Raw genomic sequence first — 25,425 nt, forward strand, 5'->3', positions numbered from 1 at the left:
TCATACATTCCTGCTCTGATCCTACCATCCTTGCTGACACTTACAATCAAGCTATGCTCCCAGCTCTAAACTCTATTGCCCCATTAAACTGAGAAAGCCTAAACAGCATGCGCACCTTAACTCCTGGTTTACACTGCAGCTAAGAGTGCTCCGCAAAACTAAATGTTGCGCTGAAAACCGCTGGAGAAGCCTTCAGTCAGATGCTCACAAGGACAGCCTTATCCTAGCCACCCTTAACTACAAAGAAGCTATCTACCATGCCAAAAAAGAGTCCTTTAATACTCGCATCATGCAAGCAGACTCGAATACCAGAGAACTATTCAAGATTTTAAAGGAACTGGAATTTCCTGCCACAGCTCCTGACACTTGTAATAAAGACAGCAAGTGGTGCGCTAATATCCAGACAGCCCTACTGAATAAAATCGCTTCCCTCCAATCTAAAATTATAGACAAACAAAATGGACCAAAACTGGAGAATCGGCAGCCCACTTCTATCATGACTCCTCCTGTGGTACCACCTAAGATCAAACCATTTTCCTTCTCTCCACTGCTGAAGTGGAAACCATCATCAATAGAATCCAACCGTCAAATTGCCAAGGTGACTCCTGCCCTGCTTCTATCATCAAGGAATCAGCCCAGGATCTTGCCCCTTTCATAACAGCCTTTATCAACTCCTCCTTTGAAACAGGTATTGTCCCCGACAATCTCAAGGATGCCTGGGTGATCCATTGCTAAAAAAAACTTCCTTAGACCCGAGTATATCAACTAATTAGAGGCCTATTACTACTGTCCCGTTCATGCTTAAAATACTTGATCGTGCAGCCTACCTGCAGATTCAAGACTACTTGGAACTTAACCTCCCTGGACTAAGACAATCTGGCATGGGACTGAAACGGCTCTGATAGATTTGAAAACTCAAATCGAAGTCTTGAAAGATAATGGGAAATTAGCCTTGCTTCTACTTCTAGACCTGTCTGCGGCCTTCGATCTGGTCAATCACAAAATCTTGTGCCAGCACCTCCGCTCTGCCGCCCACTTTTCTGATTATGCCACTGCGATGATCAGCTCTTTTCTCAGTAACAGACACATGAGGGTCTTCTCCCCCTCAGCAGCCGCTGACCCAGCACCTATCCAATGTGGGGTCCCACAAGGCTCGTTTGTGTCACCGACACTCTACAATGTGTTTACCAAACCTCTCTTTGATGTTCTTGATTATCTGGGTGTCTCTTACACTAATTATGCTGATGACATCCAGATACTTATCCCCATCACAGGTGATCACATTGTGGATACCAAGGCATTGAACGAAGTCTATTTGGCAATCCAGGCTTGGATGGCCCAACACGAACTTTGTCTCAGTGATGATAAGATGGAGCTTCTCTTCCTGGACTCCTCTCAAAGGCTTAATAAATTAGATCACTCGTACCAGTCCTTCATCATTGATGGCAATGTCATCAAAGTGTCCAAGGATACTAAAACCATGGGCATCTATCTTGACTCCACCCTGTCCCTGACAAGACAAACTAATGCCGTCAGATCAGCGTCGGCATAAACTTGCAAAATTATTGCGACCTGCAGACCTTTTCTGACCACCCCCAGTAGCATCACTCTGGCTAGTACGCTTATCGTGTCTAAGATTGACTACTGCAGTGCCTTCTATCTGGGGACCATCCAGTCCAACCTTAAACTGCAAATTACCCAGAATAATGCCATTAGAGCGGTGTTAAATATTCCACGAAAGCAACACATATCTGATATCAGGACTAACCTGCATTGGCTCCCTGTCAAACAAAGGATTGCGCTGAAAACACTTGCCCTTACCCACAAATGCTTGACTAACAAGGCCCCCCTTTACCTTTCCAACTGCCTCTCCTTGCACACTTCCTCTCTACCCCAAAGAACTGCCCAGATACACAGCCTATCTTTGCCCAGATTTAAACTCCAAACAGCCGGGGGCGTAAGTTTCCCTCTTCTGGCCTCTAAGCTTTGGAACAAGCTTCCGACTAACATCAGGACTGAGCCTTCATTCAAACTGAAAATCAAATCTTGGCTTTTCAATCAAATCAAATGTAGCCTCCCCCTGTTGCAATCACCTTGACTTATCTGCCTACTCTAAACTTTGTCTCGACTAAATTATGTTCATATGATATCTACCCATTGTTATCACCTATGTACTATATTGTAAATTCGCTCTTTTTTTGTATATGTTGTTCAATTTATGTAAACATCCCTACTAAGTTTTCGCGCCCAGATGTCTTTGGGCCTGGCGCGCTACAAATAAATAAAATACAAAATACAAATACAAATGCATGTTTCTGCCTAACCAAAAACGTTAAATTCGCTGTCCACCCCCAAACACTGCAACACCTCCGTATTCATCCATTGTTTTTCATACTTTTTCCCCATCTCTTTGTGGACAACTGAGCTGCGAGTCCCATTTCCTCTCTTTCAGTAGTTCTGTGCAGTTTCACTGGAGCCAGCAAATGCCCTTGAAGCAGTTTTCTTGCTCACTTCCTTGGCTCCTGCACTTGTCATGGTTACTGACTTCATTGAATTAAAGTGCTGCAACCACTAGCAGTAATGGAAATGGAATACATTTACTCCGGGAAGACCCTCTCCTCCTTGGAGGGGGGGTGCGGCTGCAGGGAGGCAAGGGGTGTGGACCCAGGCCAGGTCACTCAAAACAATGGGCCTCATTACGATGTCGGCGGTAACCCGTCGCTGCCACCGACCCCAAAACACTGTTTCCGGCGCCTGACTTCCCAGTGCCACAGGGACATTACAAGTCCCGGTGACGCATGAAGTCCGGTGCCGGGTGTGGTAAGTCCCCATTCCCGTGGAGCCCCATAGTCCCATGGGGACTCAGCAGCACTGGCACCGTTGCCAACAGTGTCAATGCCTCTCTGCCTGCAGGGGCTGTCCCGCCCGGCAGGTCTTACCTGACGGAACGGCCCTTGCAGGCAGACTTGTGGTGTGGCTGCCCAGAAACAAGGCTGCCGGTAAGCTTACCGGCACCCTTGTTTCCGGACCGCCACACTCGTAATGAGGCCCAATATCTCCCCTTAAAATCCAATCCTGTAAACTTGCATAAGTGCAAAGGGCATTTGGGCACAAGAATGCTCACAATATCAAATTCGAAACATGTCTCATAGTTTTTAGCAATAAACCCTTTTGAGCAAATAATGGAAGTTGGACTCTGCTGTTTTCATTGTTCGCAATACTCACCCCAACAAAAGAAGTCTGTAAATTGCCAAATATATATACCAATTTGGATAACTACAAAACAGTATGTGAGGCTTTCGCTGTTTCTGTATTCAGTCCACCGTGCATAGTCTGCTGAAGCGTTGGCTGCTCATGTGTGCGAGAGCTCGGCTTGAGTATAGATGTATCCTGGGCTAGCCCATGGGCCTGGGGACAGTGCAGCTGTCTGGCAAGACTAACTTTGCTTGAACACCGCTCCATCTTGTTCCGTCCCATTTCCTACCCTGGTCACAAGTTACCTTAGTTGACACCTCAGGCTATACTTGGAGTGCTTGTGTCCAGAGATTTCCATGCCTTCTTGTTCATAGCACTCTTGTAATCTGCTATAGGCAATCAGGAAGTAGGGCGTGCGACAGTGTCCAGCATTAAATGCCTGAATGCCCTCCTCTGCTGTTTCACACCTGCTGAAAGTCTCTCATTGCATTGGCATCCTTTCTAGCTGGTCATTTTCACTAGTTGGAACCACTCTGGCAGTGAATTGTAGCCCCCTCTGTCATGCACTGCTCTTTAACTGCTTTGGTAATCATGGATGTTCCATATTCCTCCTATCCTCTTTCCTCTGGTCAGCATGCATCCTACATGTTTTCCACGGAAGTGTTTTGCCCTGATTTTCTCCATCATATGCCCATAATCACTTATTTCGTCATGTACCAGGCTGTTGCCGGGTCTTAATGTCTGCAATGGCGGGCTAAGCGAGGGCCTTAAGTGGTGTGGGATAAGGGCGTTGCTGCTGTGTTCAGTCCACCCCAACGGCCATTAACAACACATCGTGGCCTTTAGGAAGTAGGCCCTTAATGTCTTTAACTGTAGCTAGACATCCCTAGTTTGGCAGGCGTTTGAGGCCCGTTATGAGAAAGCAATGCAGAGGTTATGCAAGCTTCTGTTTTCAGTCTCCCAAACAGCAAACCTGTCCTTTTGAATGCAAAATATGAGCCGGCGAACGACGTAAGACAATTACTCCTTGCGCATTCCACATGGATTTGTTCAAAACCAAACTAAAAGCCTATCTCCTCGCCTTAGTTACCTTCTTAACTTACCTCTCCTCTGTTTTCTTGCTAACATTTTTCCCTCTCCTCAAACCTGCCTCTCCATTGCTTTCTAATAAGGAATCTGTGGGAGGACACAATTCATCTTGGATTCATTTGTTTTCTGTTTAGCAGTTTCTGAAAAATGTTTCGACAGCAGGGAGCGCTGTGCAGCATGGGCATCATGTTCTGCAACGGTTATCATTCCCGGGCCCGGGCGTGACGTTGATAGTATATATGGCACAAACCACGCCCCATTACCTCAGTTCTGTTTTTGCACATGCACAGCACACTCTCGGAACGCGCCTCAGTAAAAATAAAAAAATTCTTCGACACACTTCATACTTGGTGATTTTTCTGGGTGACTGTCACAATGTCTGTTCCTAAAACAAGCTTTAAAGAGATGTGCGGACTGTTATTCAAAGAGGTTGATCACTGATCCGCACAGAATCTGTCTCCGGTGCATGGGCGAAACTCATAACGTCATCAAGTGTTACTTCGGCCAGTCCATGATTAGTAAGGCCTAGTAGTAGAGGAGATTGAAGCTTGCCCTTGGTCGTTCAGTCAGTCAGTCGGTCGGTATCGAATCATCCATCCTCCACACCTTCAAAAAGAAAATCCTCTCAAGTTAGGAGATCCCCAAATTACAAGGCTGCTGAAGGGCCCTAAGAAAAGATCGAAACACTCCAATAGATCTAGATTTTTCTCATGATCAAAGAAGAAACAAGGCCATCAATCTTCTGTGTCCAATTCCCTGCCTGACAGGCATCAGGTAAGTTTCTTCAAGAAGACTTCCTCAGCGGCTGAATGGGTGAGTTTTTAGAGACAAAATGTTGGATGGTTCTTCTCGAAGACGGTTCCTACAAGACTCTGGAAAGGGGCAATGTAGGCTGCAGATCCCACTTGTCCTCCGAGACCAGCAGGGAAGCTATTGATTTCAACCGCATGCCCAAAGGCCAGAGTCTGGAGGCCCCAAAAATGGATACCTGAGTTGCAACGACACAATCGATCGCAGGGTCAGCTTCGATGCAAAAGGCTGCATTGAAATCCTGTACAAAGGAATCTTCAAAGTTAAAGGTACCTTTTTTTTAAAATGTTTTAATTTTTTTTAAAAAATAAACTTTATTTATTGATTGTGGTACATGTCATTGCAACAACACATCACAATACAAACAGTCATGTCTGAGATGAGTTACTAAACCTTATATCACATTGAACAAAGTACAGATCTGATGCACTTCCGGGCCTCGTGGGGCTGTTTGTGGCCGATACAAACTCGCATAGATATACTCTGAACGGGGCCCAGTTGGCCTTGTGTCTGCTTGCCCTTGGGAGTGTCATCACGTAGTGCTCTTCGCATTCATTAACATATGCCAGTTCTTTGAGAAAGTGGTTTACGTATGGTGCGTGTGGGCTCTTCCAGTTCTGAAGTATGCACTTCTTGGCCACTGCACATGACACATTAAACAGTCTTCTGATTACTTCTGCCATTTTTCCTATGTCCCCAAACAGGTATTTCTGGGATGTAAGGTCTATTGGTACGTGTTATCTCTTGTAATATTTCGTCCACCTTCCCCTAGAGCCTGTAAATGAGCGGGCACCTCCAGTACATGTGGAATGAGTCGGCGCATTTGCTCCCACATTCCTGGCAGCTGCTGGGGTAGTCTTTTGCAAATTTAGCAACTTTTGTTGGTGTATAGTGAAGTTTGTTCAACACTTTGAATTGGATCAGCCGGACGCCTGAATTGATAGATACCTTCTTTGTCAGTTCACAGTATCTCGACCATTTCTTATCCTCTATAGTCATTCCCATGTCAATCTCCCAGGAAGTTTTAATCGTGTTTAGTGCAGGCGTGTGTTCTTGCGTTGTCATATAGAGTTTGGAGACACTGGTGCCTGATGACATGAGGCATTCATGTGATGGGGGCTCATCGGGAAACGATGACCATCTAGCCTTGAAAGCCATGCGATGGTATTGTAATACCTGTAGCTGACCCCTCCCCTCCGCAGTCTTGAAATCTTCTAAGGTAACAAATTTCCCATTGGGGAACATGTCCCGCATCTTAAATTCCCCATCTGAGTCCCATATTATCTGCATATCCGTATCAAATGAGGGTGCGATGCCGGGACAGTTCCAGAGGGGGGCATCCGAGTAATATGGTGGCTCTAATTGAAGCCTTTTGTAGATCTTAGACCAAGCATGCACCGTTGTGCTCGCTGGGTCAAACGTGCATCTACCCTTATTTTTTTTTTTTTAAATAGAATGCACCGTAGATCTGTTGGACATGCAGTGTATTTCTCTATATAGATATGTGGTGCAGTGTCTTCGGGGGTCATACCAGTGTCTAGCAAACTGAGCTTGCGCCGCCAGATAGTGTAGCTCGAAGTCCGGAGCTGCTATGCCCCCCCCTTGTCATATGGCTCAACCATTTTCTCCCATTTCATTCTGGCCGCCCCCCCCGTTCCAGACAAACTCTACGGCTAAGGATCTCAGGGTATCGAAGAACGGTCTGCCTGGCCATATCGGGATGTTAATGAATATGTATAGTAACTTTGGCAGGACCACCATTTTTCAGGATTGCAACCTGGCCTATCAGTGAGATAGGGAGCTTCGCCCTAAAGTGGAGTTTGGTTGAAATTGTGTTTATCAGTAGTTCGCGATTGTCCATATATAGGGAGGTTCTTTCTTTCGACGCAACGATCCCCAGATACCTTATTTTCGTGGGTGACCATTGTAGGCAGTGTGTTGGCAAGGCATCTAGTAGGGGGGGTTAGAGGAAAAAGTTTGGATTTAGAGTTGTTAGTTTTATAGCCTGTGTACTCTGCAAATTTGTGTATAGTTTCCATTGCAGGACCCAGATGTATGTCGGGTTCTCGATGTATAGCAGTGTGTCGATATAGTGATATCGACTGGGTCAGTCCAGTCATTCTGATACCTCTCTGCCCTTGGTATTCCCTAATGGCTGCTGCAACTGGCTCTATCGTAAGAGTAAACAGTATGGGGGAGAATGGGCATCCCTGTCTAGTGTCTCTGCCCAACCTAAACCAATCAGACCTTGTACGGTTAGTCAGTATCCTGGCTCCTGGGTTGGAGTATAGTAGATTGTCGCATCTTAGAAAGTATGGGCTTATATCAAACTTCTCGTGTATGGCAAACGGGTATATCCATGACACTGAGTCGAAGGCCTTTGCGGCATCTAGGGATAAGACTACTGCCTGGGCTTCTGGTTTTATCTGGGCCATGACCCCAAAGAGTCTCCGCAAATTCAGTGTAGTCGACCTAGTCGGGATAAAGCCACATTGGTCTGGCTGGACCATATTTTGGCATCACAGTTTATCAAAGAAAGGGGCCTGTATGAGGACATATCATGGGGTGACCGCCTGGGCTTCAGAAGCACAGTTATTATGGCCTCTCTCATAGATACCAGCAGGGTTCCTTGCTCTATTGCCTCTTCCCACACCAGTAGTAATGCTGGGGCAAGTTCAGTGTTCAGCTCCTCATACAGCTCTGCTCCCAGTCCGTCCGACACGGGTGCCTTTCCATTAGCCAGTGACTTACTTGCTTCAGTGATTTCTTCTAATGTCAGGGGTTGATCAAGAGCTAGTTTATTCTCTATTGATAGTTTCAGGAGCATTATAGTGTTCAGATACTCTACCATCTCGCTGGCTAATTTCAAATCGTGATTAGAATATAACTCTGCACAGAAATTAGCTAATTCTCTGTTGATACCTTCCTCATTGGTGGTCACATTGCCGTCTTCCGCGACTATGCTGGAGATTGATGCATGATGTCGCTCGGTCTTTAACAGGTTCGCCAGGGAGCGGCCTGCTCTGTTCCCCTCGCCATATCGGCATGCCCTGAGATGGGTTGCGATGTGTAGCAGTTCCCTGTTTGCCAGTTTATTGAACTCTTGTAGGTAACTGTTAATGTCCGCTAGTGTTTTTTCCCCATGGATGGCGGTATAAAGTGATTCTAATTCCCCCAGGCGTTTCTCCACCTCCGCCAATTCAGTTCTAACCGACTTCAACAATCCTGTGAATTTAGAAATTAGAATCCCCCTTACCCAAACCTTAAAGGTTTCCCATAGGGTTGCGCTCTTGTCAACGGACTCCCTGTTAGTTTTAAAGAAGTCCTCAACCTCGATATGTAAAGCATCTGCAACTGATGGGTCTTTGAGGATCTCAGGTGCCATTCTCCATCTCCTGGCCGGAGGCTGTACATCTTCTAGGGTTACTTCCAGAGATATTGGGGAATGGTCTGAAAGGGTGCGTGGATGTATCTCACAATTCTTATTCTTATTCGTAAGGGGGATGGATACCAGCCAGTAATCTATACGGGACTCTGTGTTGTGTACAGAGGAGTAGAATGAGTATTGCCTTTTTTTGTGGGTGTAATGTTCTCTAGTCGTCAACCATGGACATTTGCGATAGCATTTGTAGTATTGTGGCAACTGCCTTGGTGGGAGCTCGGCTTTTTGCAGTGGAACGGTCTAGAGGGACATCCAGAATGGTGTTAAAATCACACCCCCCACATTATTTGTTTGTCCTCTAAGGGGCCTATTTCGTGTACTACACTCATATAGAAATCGGGGTCATCCAGATTAGGTCCATATGTATTTACAAGCACGACTTCCTTTCCGGCAATACTACCCCATACTATGACATACTGCCCCTGTGGGTCGATTTTGTTCTTAACGAATGGGAAACCAATGGAGGGGTGAACCAATGTGAGGACTCCTCTTGCTTGAGTCGAGTATTCAGTATTGTATCTTTGTTGACCCCAGTCCCGGAGGATCCCTGTGTTTACCTTCCGAAGCACGTGTGTTTCTTGTAACATAACAAGTTGGGGGCGGGGTATGGTAACATAGGCCCCCACCTTTCTTGACTTGATTGCTAATGCAGCGGACATTCCATGTAAGGAGTTTTATCCTCAGCCCACTAGCCGTTGCCCTGGTGTGTGCCATGTCTGCGTTGTACTACAGTCTCATTCATCTCTATGATCTTTCGGTATGTATCGTGTGCAACAGCATGACCACAAGTTTTAACCAACTGGATCCCAAAGCCCCAACTCCCCACCTCCCTCCCTGTATAGGTTAACAGAGCTAGTCGATCCTTGTTGTGACAACCCCCACCCCGCATCATCTCCCCCAACTCGACAATGCTGTCCTATAACTCTCAGAACCCCCCTCAAGGGCATCCCCTTAACTAGCGGAACTCTCCTGAGGGTCACTTGTTGCAGCTAGTTGGCTGCCCTCAACAGAGGCTCATGACCCCGATACCAATAATCATTTATCAGGGCCATCCGTTTTAACATGCATTCACAGGTACTACAAAGGATATACTGCACATCTTTTGTCAATCCGCAGAGTCTTGTCTCTCCTCTCCAGGTCTTGGTCTTTTATTTTGATCAACTACCCGGTCTCTGTGGGGTAGAGGGATGGAGGCCTCCACATACGCCATGGCCTCAGCAGGATTCTTGAAAAAATTAGCTCTGCCCCTATTCTGGATTCTCATTTTTGCCGGGAAGATAAGGGCATAGGGGACATTGCGCATTCTGAGCTGTTTCTTAACCAGTTCATAAGATCTCCTCTGTTTGGATATTAGCTGAGAAGTCTGGATATATGTGTATTCTGTTTTTCCTCGTGATGCAGGGTTCCTTTTTCTCTGGATAGTCGAAGGTTTTTGTCTCTATCCCTATAGTTGAGGAGGCAGGCTATTATAGTGCGGGTTGGAACACCTGGCCTCGGGGGTGGTGCTAGGGTTCGGTGGGCTCTCTCGACGAGGAAGTGGTCTGAAAAGGATTCAGCTCCTAGGAGAGTTTTCAGAAGGTTTTCCACATGTCTCTCCATCGGACCTTTGCAGAAAGACTCTGAGACTCTGACAATCTGGATATTGTTCCTCCTTGACCTCGATTCAAGATCTTCGCACTTGTTTTGGGTTTTGTGTAGCTCGGTTTTAAGCTGGGCTATGTCGTGACTGTGTTGAGAAATTGTATCCTCGTTCGTGCTTATCCTGTTTTCCGCCTCTGTAATGCGTGTACTCTCCTTCTCAACCTGTGCCTTAAGCGAACCAATGGTTGCAACTATGTCATCTAACTTGACATTAACCGTTTTGCACTATCGTCTTCAGATGGTCTTCTCTGGGATCTACGCGATCCTCCACCTGGCTGTCTGATGTGTGCGGTTCCATATTGGCTGACCCGTGTGGTTGGGAGCTGGCAAAGGAATCCATTGGGCCGTTTTTGTTGCCTCCTGTACCCTTCTTCTCGTGGCGGCCCATATAGTGTGGTTATCCACTTCGGAGTGTACTTTGTTCTCCCACGTGTTCGTATATGGAGGGATTGTTTTTCGGGGAGGGGCAGTTCTCTATTTTCCTTGGCGTAGGGTGTGTACTTCCCACCCGCTCAAGGTCACCCCCGCTCCTTTTAGCACTTCTTCACCTTCTACAGCACCTCTGATTCAGTGTGGATTGTTCCCTTCTAAAGCTCTGGTAAAGCACACATCTGCGCGCTCTGCCGTTACGTGATTGGGCCCGCAGAGGCGCAGACGTTGGTGCAATGTGAAGAGCAGTGGTGTCTGAGCGGGAAGGCACTCGCAAGCAGTTCCCGGTTCCCGGATATCGTATGCTTAGAACTTGCAGCCCAAATGTAGCTGTTGTTAGTGGGGTTTTTCCAGTCTTTATGGTTATTTGGCTCACCCTATTAGAAGTTTCGTGGGGTATGATAGTAGCGTCGCCCTGTATATCAATTCCTCATTTATGTGCTTTGCCACGTCATATTCCCAAACCTCTCTCCTCTGGGGTTCCACACATTAGCTGTTTTTCCAGGCACCTTTCCCACGTATGTATGCTGGCAGGAGCCCCCGTATCACACCTCACTTACTTGGCGGGGAGCCGTCTGTTTTCTCTGCGCATCTCTACCTCGATTCGGCTTGCATGGGAGAGGTGTTGTGTTATGATTGCTGCCCGATGTCCTTCTCTACACTGTGTCGCAAGGATCAGTCCCCACCAACATTGTGTGTGTGTGGCCGTGGGGTATGGCGAGTGTAAGGAGTCCAGGGGGGTCAGGGCCGCCCGGCGATTATATCCTCCTGTGCCTGTACGTGCGGCGATGTGTGATAATGCTCGATCTCGGATTTTGACTCGGGCTCCTCCTCTGATTGCTGAATCCTCCTGGGCTCTGTGCGGCTATTTCTGTTGTGGCGGTTCCTGGTCCCGGGTATCCCTCACCATTTGTCGGTCCGCCTTGCTCCCCCGTGAGGCTTGTGACCATGGGTGTACCGTACAGGGGGGGTTAGCCACTCGTATTCCTTCCTGCCGTCTCACGGGTCATCAGTGCTGCGTTGTCTGTACCACCCCTCCCCCCACACAGCCTTCCTCTGGTCTCCGCCCTCGGCTCACCGTAGATGTCTCATGGAGCTGCTGGGCGGCAGTGTTCACGTGTCGGGCCACTCAAAGTTTCAGGTTGAATATCTCTGCGATCTTTCAGTGGATGCGTCCAGTTTTTTCAGGGTATATACTTCAGACCTTCCTACTTCTGATTTTCGGCACGTACAGTGTCGGATGGACCCTGGAAGGATTAATTTTGGTGAGGATTTTTCTCAGGTACGAGCTCTCTTCAGGCAGCCATTCACGATGTGCGCAACACCGCCGCCCGAAGGTGCCTTTTGACTTCGACCTCCGAGTCGATGTCATGATACAAACCACAGTCAAAGCCTGAATATTTGTAATCTTTTGCTTCTATTTTTGAAGAAGAGGAATACCCATTTCCCTTCGGATATTAGTGCTTCAGGGCTCTGAATGTCCCAGAAGAACTTATTTCTGAGTGCTTGAGGATGGAAGAGCTTGTCGACTGCCTAAAAGACGTTGGTGGACTCGATACTTCCTCAGAAGTCCAGTTTGACATACCTGATATACATTCTCACCCTCATGGAGCCATATGAATAGGGTCATCGAATACTTGGGATGGGGTTGTCCTGCAAGGGACATTACCCTACCCTACCCAGGATGACCTCACAGATTTCGTAGATAAAGGTCCTCTTAAGGAACCTGTGCGTCCCTTCTATACAGCACTAAAGAACCCACTCTTGGAACTCGGGTGGGGGGGTGGGGGGGGAGAACAGATTTCACTCCTGCAGCAAATGGGTTGGTTAAAAATATAAAACCTCTTCACTGGACCCTTATTTATTTTTGTCTGGGCACCCTACGCCAGAAAGCTTGGAGGCTGCTACCTCCACCTCCAAAGCTGCAGCTTATCCTACCATTCCTCCAGACAGGGATAATCGGCGCTATGATGCCCTAGCAAAAAGGGTTTATTCTGCAGAATGTATGGCTTTAAAAGTTGTCAATGCATCATGCATCTTGGCCAAGTACTCCTGTACATTGTGAAATGTGGTTTCACAAGCAGCTGACAATATTCCAGTTGGGGAGATGAGAGAGGGATTTTACAATCTTATCAATGACAGGAAGGAGGCTTCATGTCAATCCCTGCAATCTGGATTAGACTCATCAGACTGCGTAGGTAGATGAATGAGATCTAGTTTTGCCCCCAGTGTCCATTCAAGACTTCTGGATATTCCCATTGATGGGTTCAATTTATTTGGCCCCTGAGGCGGATGATAGCCTGTAAAAACAGCAGGCTTCAAAGTCTGAAGCAAAGTCTTTAGGAGTGGCTATTCATCAACAACATCCACCATTGCTCAGCTGGAGAGGGTGGTCCTCTCCTTACTAATCTTCCTTTAATCAACGCAGAGACCAGGTCCAAGAATATGTGCACATGCTTCAAGAGGTTGTGGAGCAAAGACTGCCCAGTCAGCAACCACCTCCTTGCCCTCAGCAGCAGCTACAGCCCCAAAACCTCTCTGAGCACTTTGTTCACAAGACCCTGATAGGAAGCAGATTGACCCAGTGTATGCAAGAATGGAACACCATTACTTCAGATGCATGGGCATTACGAGCAGTTGCCCAACGGTACAGTCTCCCATTTCTGTTGAGACCTCCAGACAGTCCCCTCAGCGAACGCACTCTTCGGGATACAGACCCGCTCCTCTTACAGGAGTTTCTTTCCCTGTTGGAGAAAGGGTGTTATGGGAAAGGTACCTGAAGCGGAATCGAACCAGGGTTGGTATTCTACCTGCTTCCGGGTACCCATAAAAGATGAAGGACTGCGACCCAACCTGGACCTCAGGCGAGTGAACAAGTTACTTGGTAAAGACAATTTCGAAATTGGCGCCCTTCAGCTCCAGGACTGGATTGTGTCACTCTACCTTGTGGATGTTTACTTTCATGTGCCTATACATCCAAAGCACAGGAAGTACTTGGGATTCGCCACTGGCAGTTCTCACCATTGATTTTGAGTGCTTACCTCTGCCCCGTGATTCTTCACCAAGTTGGTGGTGGTGGTGGCAGCGAGTCTAAGTAGAGGAGGAATTCACATCTTTCCCCTACCTAGATGACTGGCTGATCAGAGCTTGTTATGCCAAACGGGCCATGGAACATCATGTCAGCTCCTGCCCACCCTCCAAAAACTCCTTTTCTCTCAACTTGAAACATCTTCTATTTATTGCGGCAGTCCTGGATTTGCCTTCTGATTTGAGCTCAACATGACTTGCAGATGATAATTAGATTTACAAAACACCTACCATCTACCGCCATTCGATTTTCTGTGGTTGCTGAGCCTGGTGGCATCCTATATTTTCCTAGTGCCAGAGGCACGTCTGAAGATGCAGTCCCTCCAGTGGGCCCTCGGATCCCAATGGTCACAGTTTTCAGGCAGTATGACGAACCTTCTTCAAGTCTCAAGCAAGGTAGCACAGGATCTCCTGTGGTGGGTCTCCAAGGAGAACGTGATGATCGGGGAAACTTTTTGGTAACCCTGGCCGGAGATAACTCTAGTCACAGATGCCACCCTCATGAGATGGGGAGCATACATGAGCGACCTGACGAGTAGTGGTCCCCAGCAGAATCAAGACTACACATAAAACTGTTAGAGCTGATGGCGATCAGACTGGTGATGATGGCCTTTTTGCTTTCCATCCACGGGAAGAGCATCCTGATTATGATGGCCAACACATTTGCACTACCTCAACGAAAGAGTGGGTGTATGGTCACTACCACTGTGCAAGGAGGCAATGCAGCTCTTGTGTTGGGCTCTACAAAACTGGATCCCTCTGTCTGCTGTTCATTTAGCTGGGAAAGAGAATACCACAGTGGATGCTCTGAGCAGGCAGAGCACAATCTTCCATGAGTGGGAGATGACTCGTGTAGTCCTTTTAGTCATCTTCACCCTTTGGGGAACCCCTCAAGTGGATCTGTTTGCGTCCAGTATCAACAGTAAGTGTGACTTTTTTCTTCTCCAGGGAATTTCTTCATGGGGGGAGCTCTGGGAGACATTTGTATTAGACTTGGAATTTCCACTCCTATACACCTTCCTACCAGTACCAGTCATCCCTCAAGTAATCAGGTGGTTGAGGAAGTTTGGGAAATCCATGATCCTGATTACCCTGTATTGGGCCGTGTCGAGGAAAAAAGGATCACTTGGGATTCTGGTGGATTGGTGAACACTTGATTATTAGAAAACACTGACAGCCCAAACACAACGCAACACAAAAAACCAAATTCATAGCGTCACCTTCTCTCAAGCTCCATTCCTTGTATACCCAACATGACCCATGCTTTCCAATGGAAGGGGCGATTCCAAAAGGTCAAGGTTGCACACTGAAATTCATTTTGCTAACAAAGCCTTTGAAAGCAGCTGCGCTCTTTCATGTAAGCCAGTTTTATCAGTGGGGTCACCCTCAAGTAACTCAGTTAGTCAAGGTGGTCACACTCCTTAAAGTTTCCTATATGTTTTGAGGCAACCAAGAGCATTAGCAATAGGACGACCTCTGCTCTCCTGTGCCATTTTTCTTAAGAAAGCAAAAGCCTAGGTCTCGCTTGCATATGCCAAACGGGAAACAAGTTGGAAGCAAGCAATGAGAAAGCGAGCATTCCAACAAGCTAGGTGAGAGGCTTTCATTGTAAAGACATGCGCAGTACATCCTGCAGTCTCTGCCTCGCATAAGTAAGACACACTAACATGGCAGGCTACAGGGCTTAGACGGTATAATTCTGCAGTGCCAGGCACGGGGAGTACATTCAGTTTTCATTTCTCATGTTCCTCCATAGTCACCTTCTATGAGACCTTCACTCCAGTCTCAGTCATTTATAGTGGAAAAAACATCACATTCCAGCAGGTCGTAGCACTTTATATCTTCTTCGACATGATCGTAAAGCACTTGAACAGGTTATGACTCTTCAGAACAGGTGTTACATAACCAATAGTAAAGAATTGTGCCTACCATTAGCAGACAAGCTAGCCCCAAGATTATGATGACTCTGAGCATGATCTGTCCGATAGACTGCCCCCTCTCCCCCCAGCGATCCCATCTGTCCCTCGAGCCACACCTCTAAGGGCCAGGACGCCTCTGGCCTAGTGTGCAGGAGGCTTATAGTGTGCCGAATGTTAGTAATGTTTGCGATATTGCCAGCGTAATCTGGTATAAAAGTACAGCACTCACTCTTTAAGACCGCACACATGAATCCCTGGGAGGCCAGAACCATGTCTAATGCCATGCGATTCTGAAGAACCATTGTTCGGAGGACTACCTGTTCCTTGGACAGCATAGACAAAGGAGGAGGCTGTTACATTGGCAATATCCTTCACCCACAGGGAGAGCTGCGTGAACCGGTTTCTATTTATTTTAATCCCTAGAGCTGGAATTGGGTAACCCGGCCTGCAAAAAAATCTTCCCATGAAAAGCTTTGCTTAGGGTTAGCCGTAGCAGGGAATGTAGAGGTGTGACGCACTGTAGGCAGAACATATCCCATGTAGCAACTCCGTCCACCAGGTAATCGCGGTTGTGCCTTATCTCCACAGATGAAATGCATTCCGGGATAAGTACCATATCCAGCCTGGGAAAATGGGAAATTTAGGTCCGACAAATTTAGCATCATAAAATACCACACTCATATTGGCGGACAAGTAATACTGGCATCTGCTGTTTCCCATGAACACGGACCCATGGTTACTATAACACAGGAAACCTACTGCCAGATATGACATGTGAAGGGAAATTTGGAGGACTGGTGAATCCCAATGGGGCCTGAGCATTCCTACAAGGTTTTTGGACTTGCGACTGAGAGACCAACTTGAGATTCAAACATGGATCCCCCGCTTGAAATGGTATTGGGGCAGTAGGGACTCGGATGACGAATCCTGGGGCAAGTGGACACACACCCAGCAGTCGGTTACTTTAAAGCTACATGCATAATGCCAGGAGAGGTTCAAATATGGGTTTTCGTTGACCCAGGTCTGACCTGCAGACCCGTTCATCTTGTGACATGTTTGAAACTCCTCAGCGACCGTAAAATGCATGTATATCAACATTCCAACAACATGTATACTGACAGAGATATAGTACAACATCGTGCCACCGGTACGATTAGTCGATGGTCCTATTGGGGCTTTAAAGCCACATCCTCAACACAATAGTTTGTGGTCTGCCGACAAAGTTCCTTTACTAGTTCGTTAAGGTAGATAAGGTACAACACATGGGCTGAGACTTTTTTCTGGACCAGCCTTTCAGCCAGAATTCCTTAGGTTCTGTATGACGAGTCTCAGTGTTCCAAAGTTCCCCCTCACTTGTCAAGTGCCCAGAAGCGAAGTTCACAGCTCATCGCTTATGGTTGACTGATCCACCCCTGAATCCAAACTGCAGATACGGATAGTACCAGAGACACACAAATATCACAGTCATGGTAATAAAAAGCAGGCACAACACATGCACAGGTCCATAACCTGCAGATACCGGACACTTGGCAGAAGAGGCATCTGCTCTCCACCGCTGCACCACCTCTTCAGAGGGACTCCTCGTCTTTGGAGAGACAAATCCATAGGTGAACAACTCTGCCCGTTGTCACTTTGATCAGAACTACGGAGTTTCGAATATCCTCCCGTGGTATCTCGGTGCATACCTCTGGACGGTTGCGTCATGAGGTCCATTTGCCGCTGGAGATGGTATCCGAACAGAGGACACTGGCTTGGTGTCGTTCCTTCCTGAGACTTGACTGCCTGGCAGAGGAGCCGTATAAACAGCTCCCTCTGAGAGCTTACTTTGCAACAAAAAAAAAAAAGATTCAGCAGCGCTGGGTCCCGGTTTGCTTATTGTCTGAGAGCCTTGCCATCGCTCTTTGATACAGACCGCTCTGTTCGTGGAACCCTGGCAATGATGCACACTTGGTGGCGTCACTAGTGGTGGTGTCGGTGGTCATGGCGGAACTGGAGCAAGTCAGCGGAAGATCGGTGGCCAGTTAGGTGTTGTCATCAGCTGGGGTGGCAAACTTGCGGCAATGTGCTGTGTTAATACAGGCCAGAATGCTGATGTACTTCACTGCAGAGTTGGCGGTTTGCAAAACCTGAGGGATCACTCCACCTCAGCTGAAGTGCACACTTTCTCTGATGGACTTAAAAGGACCAGTGCCCTGGGCACAGAGGGTGGCAGGGGCCCATAGCTGATTCAGGCAGAGCTTTGCAAACCTCAGCCTGAAGACATTGAACAGTTTTAATCAACATGCTACACTGTTTCATTATGGGCACATCCTCCAGCGATACATTCTGCATATTGGGGCCTGGTGCAGGTGGAGCTCCCATTCTCATAGGACAATCTATCGTACAATGGGGATTATTTCTCATATCCAACACCACCAGGGGCAATGCATGGGGCCTTTTCAACCCAGTCTCCTTACACACTTTATGCAAGATAAGCGTGACAGACCTTTTAGCTGCACTGATTCGTTTGAAGAAAGTTAGTTTTCTAGTAATTATGTTTGTGGGGCTACTTGATGGTGCAGATTGCGAGGATGGGTAACACTCAACCATGTGTTACTGTAACAATAGTTTGGGTTATGGGTGACTACATCGCTATGCAAGCGCTCCAAGAAAAAGGTGTATAAGGTATGTATACAAATAAATGTCCACTTTATTTAGGCAGCATAAGCTGAACTGTTTTTTATGAAATTAAAGCCACATATATCTTGTGACAAGTACAACCGACTATTTTAACATAATGTTGACTCCAGTTTGTGGCAGTAAAACAAGAGCAATTGCAATTTGGCCACAGTGACTACATCTGCTTTCCTACAAGTATAGGCCTCCACCCACCCAGAAAACACATCCGCTATGACCAGAAAATACAGACATGACATGCACATGGGGAGCTGTATGAAGTCTGTATGCACTTTGTGAAGGCATCATGGAGCAAGACACAGTCAACAGACTTAAAGTTCAAACAAAAGATATTTATTAACATAAATGTCAGGATGGCTGAAGGTCTAACTTACTCTATGCTAAGGTGGGATTTCCCTACCTGAACGAAACTAAGGAAAGTCTCAAATAGTTCAACTTAATAGTCCTTCTGTGTCCAAAACCTATTCTTGCCCTCATAACTAGAACAAAAAAATGTAGTAATGTGTTTAACTCAAAGTTCTAGGCTTCTTTCAGCTCACAGCTTTCTCTCAGCTCCCCTTCCCCAAGCACAAGAAAGGTCCATGAAAAAGAGTCTTGAGGTTTACTTTTCTCCAGTTGAATTTAATATAGTTAAGAACCAATCCTGGGTTCCCTTCCCCAATTTCAAATAACACAATCCAAACAAAAGGGGCTATTGAGACTGTGATCCCAAGACAAAACACAGATCAGCCAAGCCTCAGGGTTCCCTTCCTCAAGACTTCAATGTCTCACCCAGGTTGCTTGGTACTTGTTCCTGTGCACCAAGTCACCTTTACTTGGCTTCCTTTGTTGGTTTCTGGGCTTGGGTGTGCTCTTTGGCTCCTCTGGTTTCTCCTTAGATGCCTCGTGGCTTAGCCACCATGTGTCACACCCCTTTTCAAATGATGGCCTTGTCACACTGGATTCACTTTTTAAGGTTCTCTGTTTGGATTTCCTTCACCCTTTTATGTATTCAACTTCAAAGTTTTAGGTTCATTCATTGTGCAGCAATCATTCGGTTTAAGGGTTTATTCAATTGCAGTTCAGGGTTTAATGCAGTGTTATGTTGCTTAATTTAACGCAGTATCCCTGCCCTTGTAACACCTTTACCCCATCCTACCAGGTAGGATATTTAGGAACTTTACCACCCCACACTCATTACAACACAAACACTTTCTTACGGAGAGCACGCTATGAGAGAAAACAGACTAACACCTGAGCAGTATACCTGACGTGTACCAATACAATAGTCAGGCGAGGTCGGGCAATTACTGACCATCACACACACCTGACTTCCATTACTCTTCGCCACACAGATAAAAGGCTTAGCATACAAGGAAACGGCCGTTTCAAGACGGCAGCTGAGCAAGAGAGGAAAGACGGCAAAACCAAAGGGGATCGCAAGGAGGGAAATTCCCTTGACCTTTTTAACAAGGAACCGTTACTTTCCAGAGTCCTCGAGAATAAAAAGCATAAGACCAGCAAACCAGGCTGAAGAATCCTGCATTGTGTGTCAGATACACGTCAATAATCAAGGCGGGGAGAATCACCAGCCGGGCGTGGTACCGTCCTCGGTTCAAAAAAGAACCAGTCAACAAAGCCGGTGAGTTGGGGAGACCGATTCAAGATCGGTCTGTGTTGAGCCAAAGTTGCAAGCAGCAACATTGTATGGCGAGTGCTGGAACGAACATTGTTAAAACGCATGTGATAAGAGACGCAAGTGAAGTTGAACTGCTGATGAGTGATTGAACTTTAAAGCAAGGTACAATACCTCGAAGGTCTCTGTAAGGCATCGAGTTGAGAAGTGACAAAAGTAGATACATTTGGTCTGAGCCCGACCGAGGGAGACCGATTGAAATTGAACAAATAAATGTGAATCAAAGTGTTCCTGCGACGGGTCAAGCAAAATTCTGCACACAGTTGAAAGTCTTCGATTTTGATGAGGTCAAGTTTGGAAAAGTGCATGAATTTGGTCCAAGCCTGGCAGAGGGAGACCAATTGAAGCTTTTTTGTTGAAGTGGGTCTGAGCCCGGCGGAGGGGAACCCGGGGTGAACAATAAATCACCTGAGGTGTAGAAGTGAAAATCCTGAGAAGAAAGGAACTAATGTTTTGTCGTGTTGCATCAGGCCCTCAGAAATAAGACTTTGAATGGCAAATAGACTTTGGCACAGAGGGCCCTGATGTTGAAGTTTTGAACTGCATCCTCTTGCTAGAGAAGCCAGTGAGTGTGCTAATCTCGAGTGTGCCGCCTTGTCCTGTGCTGAAAAAGTGGGGTAGGGAAGCCAATGGCTTGAAATCCGGACATATCATTTCTTGAATACTTTTTTTGTTGCATAACATTTTTTCCCACACTATTTGTATTTAGAAGTAAAGATTGCTAATAGGTTTATTAGAATAGGCCCTTTTATTTTGACAGACCTGACTAGGACTGCGTTATTACAATTGATGGTCATAGCTTCCTCCCATCTTTAGATTTAGGATTAGATGAGCTTTTTTCAACACTTGTCTCTTACTGTTTGATACCATGCCTTCCTTCCAATTGGCTTTCTCTTAATTCATAGTTCACACACATAACATGCTTTACTTTCATTCCTCGGTTGAAGTCTTTCGATAACGTTACTTCTAAGGCACACAAACACTTGCACAACGCATTAATTGGTTCAAAAGGTAGGATTTGTGACGTTCAGAGATTTACGAAAACGTGCTTGTTTCTTTAACATGGCAAGCGACCACTCCGCTACATTGTACAAGTCTCGGCTCTCATTTAACAATAGCAGTTCACTTTAAGCCTCGCCGTTACAGTAATGTTGCATTTCTCTATCTGAGATACTCACCGGCTCACTGTGAAGTCCTTTTCCATATCACGCTGGCCACAAACTCTGCGGCTTGATTCCAGGGGGGTCTTCACCCGCCCCTCTAACACTTGCACGCTCTTGCAGTGCCACACAAGAATGTACAATCCCTTTGATGGAATGAAGGACAACCCCATATTTGGTCTTCTTCCTTTGCTTTGCCTAGGCCCCACCGAGCTTTTGCTCCCACTTCACACTTGCCGGGACCCTCGGCTGCTTCAGTCCTCATTGTGCTTCTTTGGCTGCAGAACGGTTCACCGCTGCTTCCATCAGCGTCTCGTCTCTCCCTCAGATTCCTGTCCACACCCCTTTTATACACCTGGCTTGGGTAAAAAAGTTGAAGGTGTGAGTCCTTTCTCCTAATTGCCAGACCCATTAGTAATACATGCCTGGTCTTGGCAACGGTACTCCTCGGAGGCCCTCTTCCTTGTCTCAGTACTGTCAAATGTCCTATGTGGAATAATCAGGGGAGCGGGCTTATAATAGCCCATAAAGGTTGGGGTGGGTTAGGTTTGTCATCATTGGAAAAAGGGGGGGGGTACCATGTCCCGCCCAGGGGTCCCCAGCCCCAATCCTCAAGGCCCCTCCACCCATGTGATCCTCCCTCGCTTTTCCACCCCCAGGGTCAGGATCCAAGAGCGATGGCCTTTCCCTGGCCATCTGCGCAGAGGATCCAAGGGGAGTATGAGTGAAAATACCCCAGGGTTTCTCAACCCAGGGTTTCCGGTACAGGCCATGCAGACAGCTTCATAGGCACCGCTGTTGTGGGTTAGGCATATAATACAATTCTCGCAATGATTTTGAGCCATAGTGGCTAATCCAGGAGCCATCCAATCTCGTTTTAACTGTACATTCATGGCATATTTACCTGAATGGGCAACGCCATGAGCTTCACAAACTGAGTCTGGGGAACGCCACAAGGTATCTTCTCCCAATATACATTTATGTTTTGTCCAGGTCACTGTTTCAGCTTCAGGAGCCTGATCTTGGATACTGACAGACTGGCCAGGGAAGGTATATGTGACCGTGGAACTACAACACAAACAAAAGAAGACATGTAGGTGTTGCTAAGTGACACACCACCAACCCTACTTAAGGTAATTCAAATTCAACTATTGTATATCTATAAACGCTACACTGTCTGCAACAAGCAGGGAGAAGTCTATAACACCATAACAGTCAAAAATATAATTGAGAAGTACAGGAGTGTCTCCCACAATTGTGCAATCAGTGTCGAACACTTCTCAGAGAAACCCCAAACTGTATAATTCACCAAGTCATTTGGTTTAATCTTAGTTAATACATTTATAATATTGAATCCTATTCAAATAGTACATACAAACATATGATTTAGCCAACAACAAACTTTTGGCACACGTCTATTCTTTCGCCAATCCTTTGGCTTCCTCTAGGCTATATAATACATTCCTGGTCTGTATCAAATCACTATACAAAACAGATGCTTGCAAACAAATTTTTCCAATAAATTCCCTATGATATTAAATTATGAAATTCCCTATGATATGTCATTTATAACGCGCCAGAACACAAGTGTTTCTAGACGCAACAAGACAAAGATGGACAAAACAGCAATCTTACTAGGTCTTGTGTCATTCAGATTGTGCAAGTCTGGTTTGAAGGGAGGATGAGAAGTGCAAGGGCGGATTGTGCAAGTGTGGTTTGAAGGGAGGATGAGAAGTGCAAGGGCGGCGAGGGGGAGAGGAAAGTGCAGGTAGCTCATAAGTGCTGCTGCTAAGTGGCTCAAGTGCAGAGAATCTGGGGACTGTAGGGTTGCAGGTTCAGACCCTCAAGTGCTTGGGAGGCCCGGAGGCAGTGCAAGGGCAGCTAGACATGCCAGGAGCCTGGACCCGAAGTTCAGTGGGTGGCCAGGTGATTAGTGTGCGGAGCAGTCGGGCACATCAGCAAGGAAGCTGGAGAGAGAAAGCGGAAGCAAAATGGAAGGTCTCGAGTTGCTTCCCGAACCGCAGGTGGCCCTGCTCAAGTTTGAGAGAGGCACGGAGGCTGTTCCAGAGGGAGGCCCCAGCAGAGGAAAGAGATCTACCCCCCCTTCTCTCTGCCTGGAGAAGCGTCTGACCCCCAGAGAGTTGGAGATGGATGAGCGGAGGCCTCGAGAACGAAGATGCTTAGGAAGAGAAAGTTAGAGGTAGTGTGGTCCCCAGGCCCAGAAAGCCTTTTGGACGATGCAAAGGGTCTTGAACTTGATCCTTGCAGCCACAGGGAGTCAGTGGAGAGATTTCAGAGCTGGAGAGATGGGATCCCTGGGCTTGAGGCCAAGGACAAGTCACGCAGTCCTGTTCTGGATAAGTTGTAAAGGGCGAAGAGTAGAGGCAGGCAGATTTAGAAAGAGGCTGTTGCACTAGTCCAGCCTAGAGAGGACCAGGCCTCTCAAGACAATGTGCTTCTGAGGAAAAGTGAGAAAAGGAAGGATACCGCTGAGGAGGGGCAGCTGATAGTGCGACTACTTAGAGATGTCAGAAATGTGAGGAGAGAAGGAGAGGGTGGAGTCGAAGATGACACCAAGGTTCTTATCCTCACAGGAATGAGCATGCAGAGGGCCCAAGGGGGGCGGCCAGAGTGAGAGAGGAAAGGAGAGAGCAGGTGTCCCAATGAGGAGGATATCTGTCTTACTGGCATTAAGGCAGAGATCATCAGAGGCACACCATTCCTGAATTGTGGACAGGGAGTCTGGTATGAGAGAAATAGCAGAAGTGACTGAGGGGAGCCTGAAGGAGAGCTGGGTGTCCTCTGCATAACAGACAATAATGTAGAAATGAGGTGGGCATGAGGTTCCAATTAGTAGTTGGATAGCCAGGGAGAGAGGTTAGACCTCTGGGGAACACCACAAGTAGAAAGAGAGATAGAAGAGAGGAAAGACCCAAGTTGGACCTGGGAGGGTCGGTCAGTGAGAAAGCAGTCAACCAGGCCAGCGCCTGACCAAGATATCTCAAGCTTGTCACAGAGGCGATTTGAGCAGGATGGTGCAGTTGACCATGCTGAAAGAAGAGGATGGATCAATAAGAATGAGTTTGTAAACAAAGGGGTGCCTGGTCAAACCCTGATCCTCCAAGCTAGTAACAAAATAAACACAATGGACCAGGGGAATAGGGAATGGTGCACGTTTCACATTTATCTTTTTACAAAAACCAGTAAATCTCACTCATTAAATTCATATTAATTTTATTATCATAAACATATATAAAATATCAATTGTTAAAAACACATCACAAAATATTTTTCCACACATCAACTTGCTCTCAATCATTCCTACCATTCATTCTATATTTTTTTTAAATATCTAAATCACACGTCGCTCCCCTTGGTCAATCTTCTATTTCTATATGTAAATGTCCTCCACTTAAGTGGCAGATGGTAATTTCTGTGTTTAAACAGATACAAAGAGAAAATAGTCTACATATGTTTCGGTTGACTGATAGAACATCACAAATTCGTCCTCTTGATGATGCAACCTTCTTCAGGACTGTAATAGGGAATTTCTATCATTCCCCTGTAACCAAGTAGGGTGAGTTTCACCACCTATAAAACAATACAACACATTAGTGATCTGCAAAATATAGCCCATTCCCTCATTATTATCTTTATTACTCTTAATGTAGCATTATGACTCCACAACAGTAGAACATAGCAGGGTTACCACTCTGATTGATCTACTCAAAGAAGAAATCTCTAAAATGTCTAATCCAGAAGCAACTAACAAGAAAAACTTTGAGAAAATGGACGAGATTCTATCTGAATATCAAAATGAGATTAAATTAAGAAAATGTTGTAAATTCTTTAGGGATGACAAGGACTACGTCAAGACAGGATTTACACTTTTCAGTCTAAATATGATGATTCAACGTCACGTTCACGTGATAATACTCAGATAGCCTCTCCAGTGAGGTGAGTTCTGATCCAGATTCGGAAGAAGTAGTAATTGGACACTCAGCAGATTTCGACAGAGAGTGGTAAAGGTGTTTTAGATCAGATAAAAAGATACAAAAGGGGCTCACAAAGGGCATTCAAACAAGTAAGGTTTCGACTAGATTCCACACCAAATACCTCAACACAAACTGTCTTATCAGTCACAGGAGGGGGGAAGAAAATCTAGAAGGAAACACAGGACCACGAGTAATACCCACTCGGTTACAAGGAAACAACAAGGGAGATGAATATCCTAAATCTAGTTTAATGATAAGTCTCTAACACCTACTGAATTATCTGTCCTTAATAAAGGTTTGTCCTATG

General features: G+C 46.4%; 1 protein-coding gene across 1 annotated transcript in view; it reads left to right on the forward strand.

Annotated features, from left to right (window-relative positions):
- The window catches only part of CTNNBL1 (catenin beta like 1), a 1,235,052-nt gene that overhangs the window by 167,810 nt on the left and 1,041,817 nt on the right, over nt 1-25,425 (forward strand). The window lies entirely within an intron of this gene.

The sequence above is a fragment of the Ambystoma mexicanum genome, chromosome 3p, assembly GCF_040938575.1.
Source record: "Ambystoma mexicanum isolate Mex_15411 chromosome 3p, UKY_AmexF1_1, whole genome shotgun sequence".
Taxonomy (NCBI): domain Eukaryota; kingdom Metazoa; phylum Chordata; class Amphibia; order Caudata; family Ambystomatidae; genus Ambystoma; species Ambystoma mexicanum.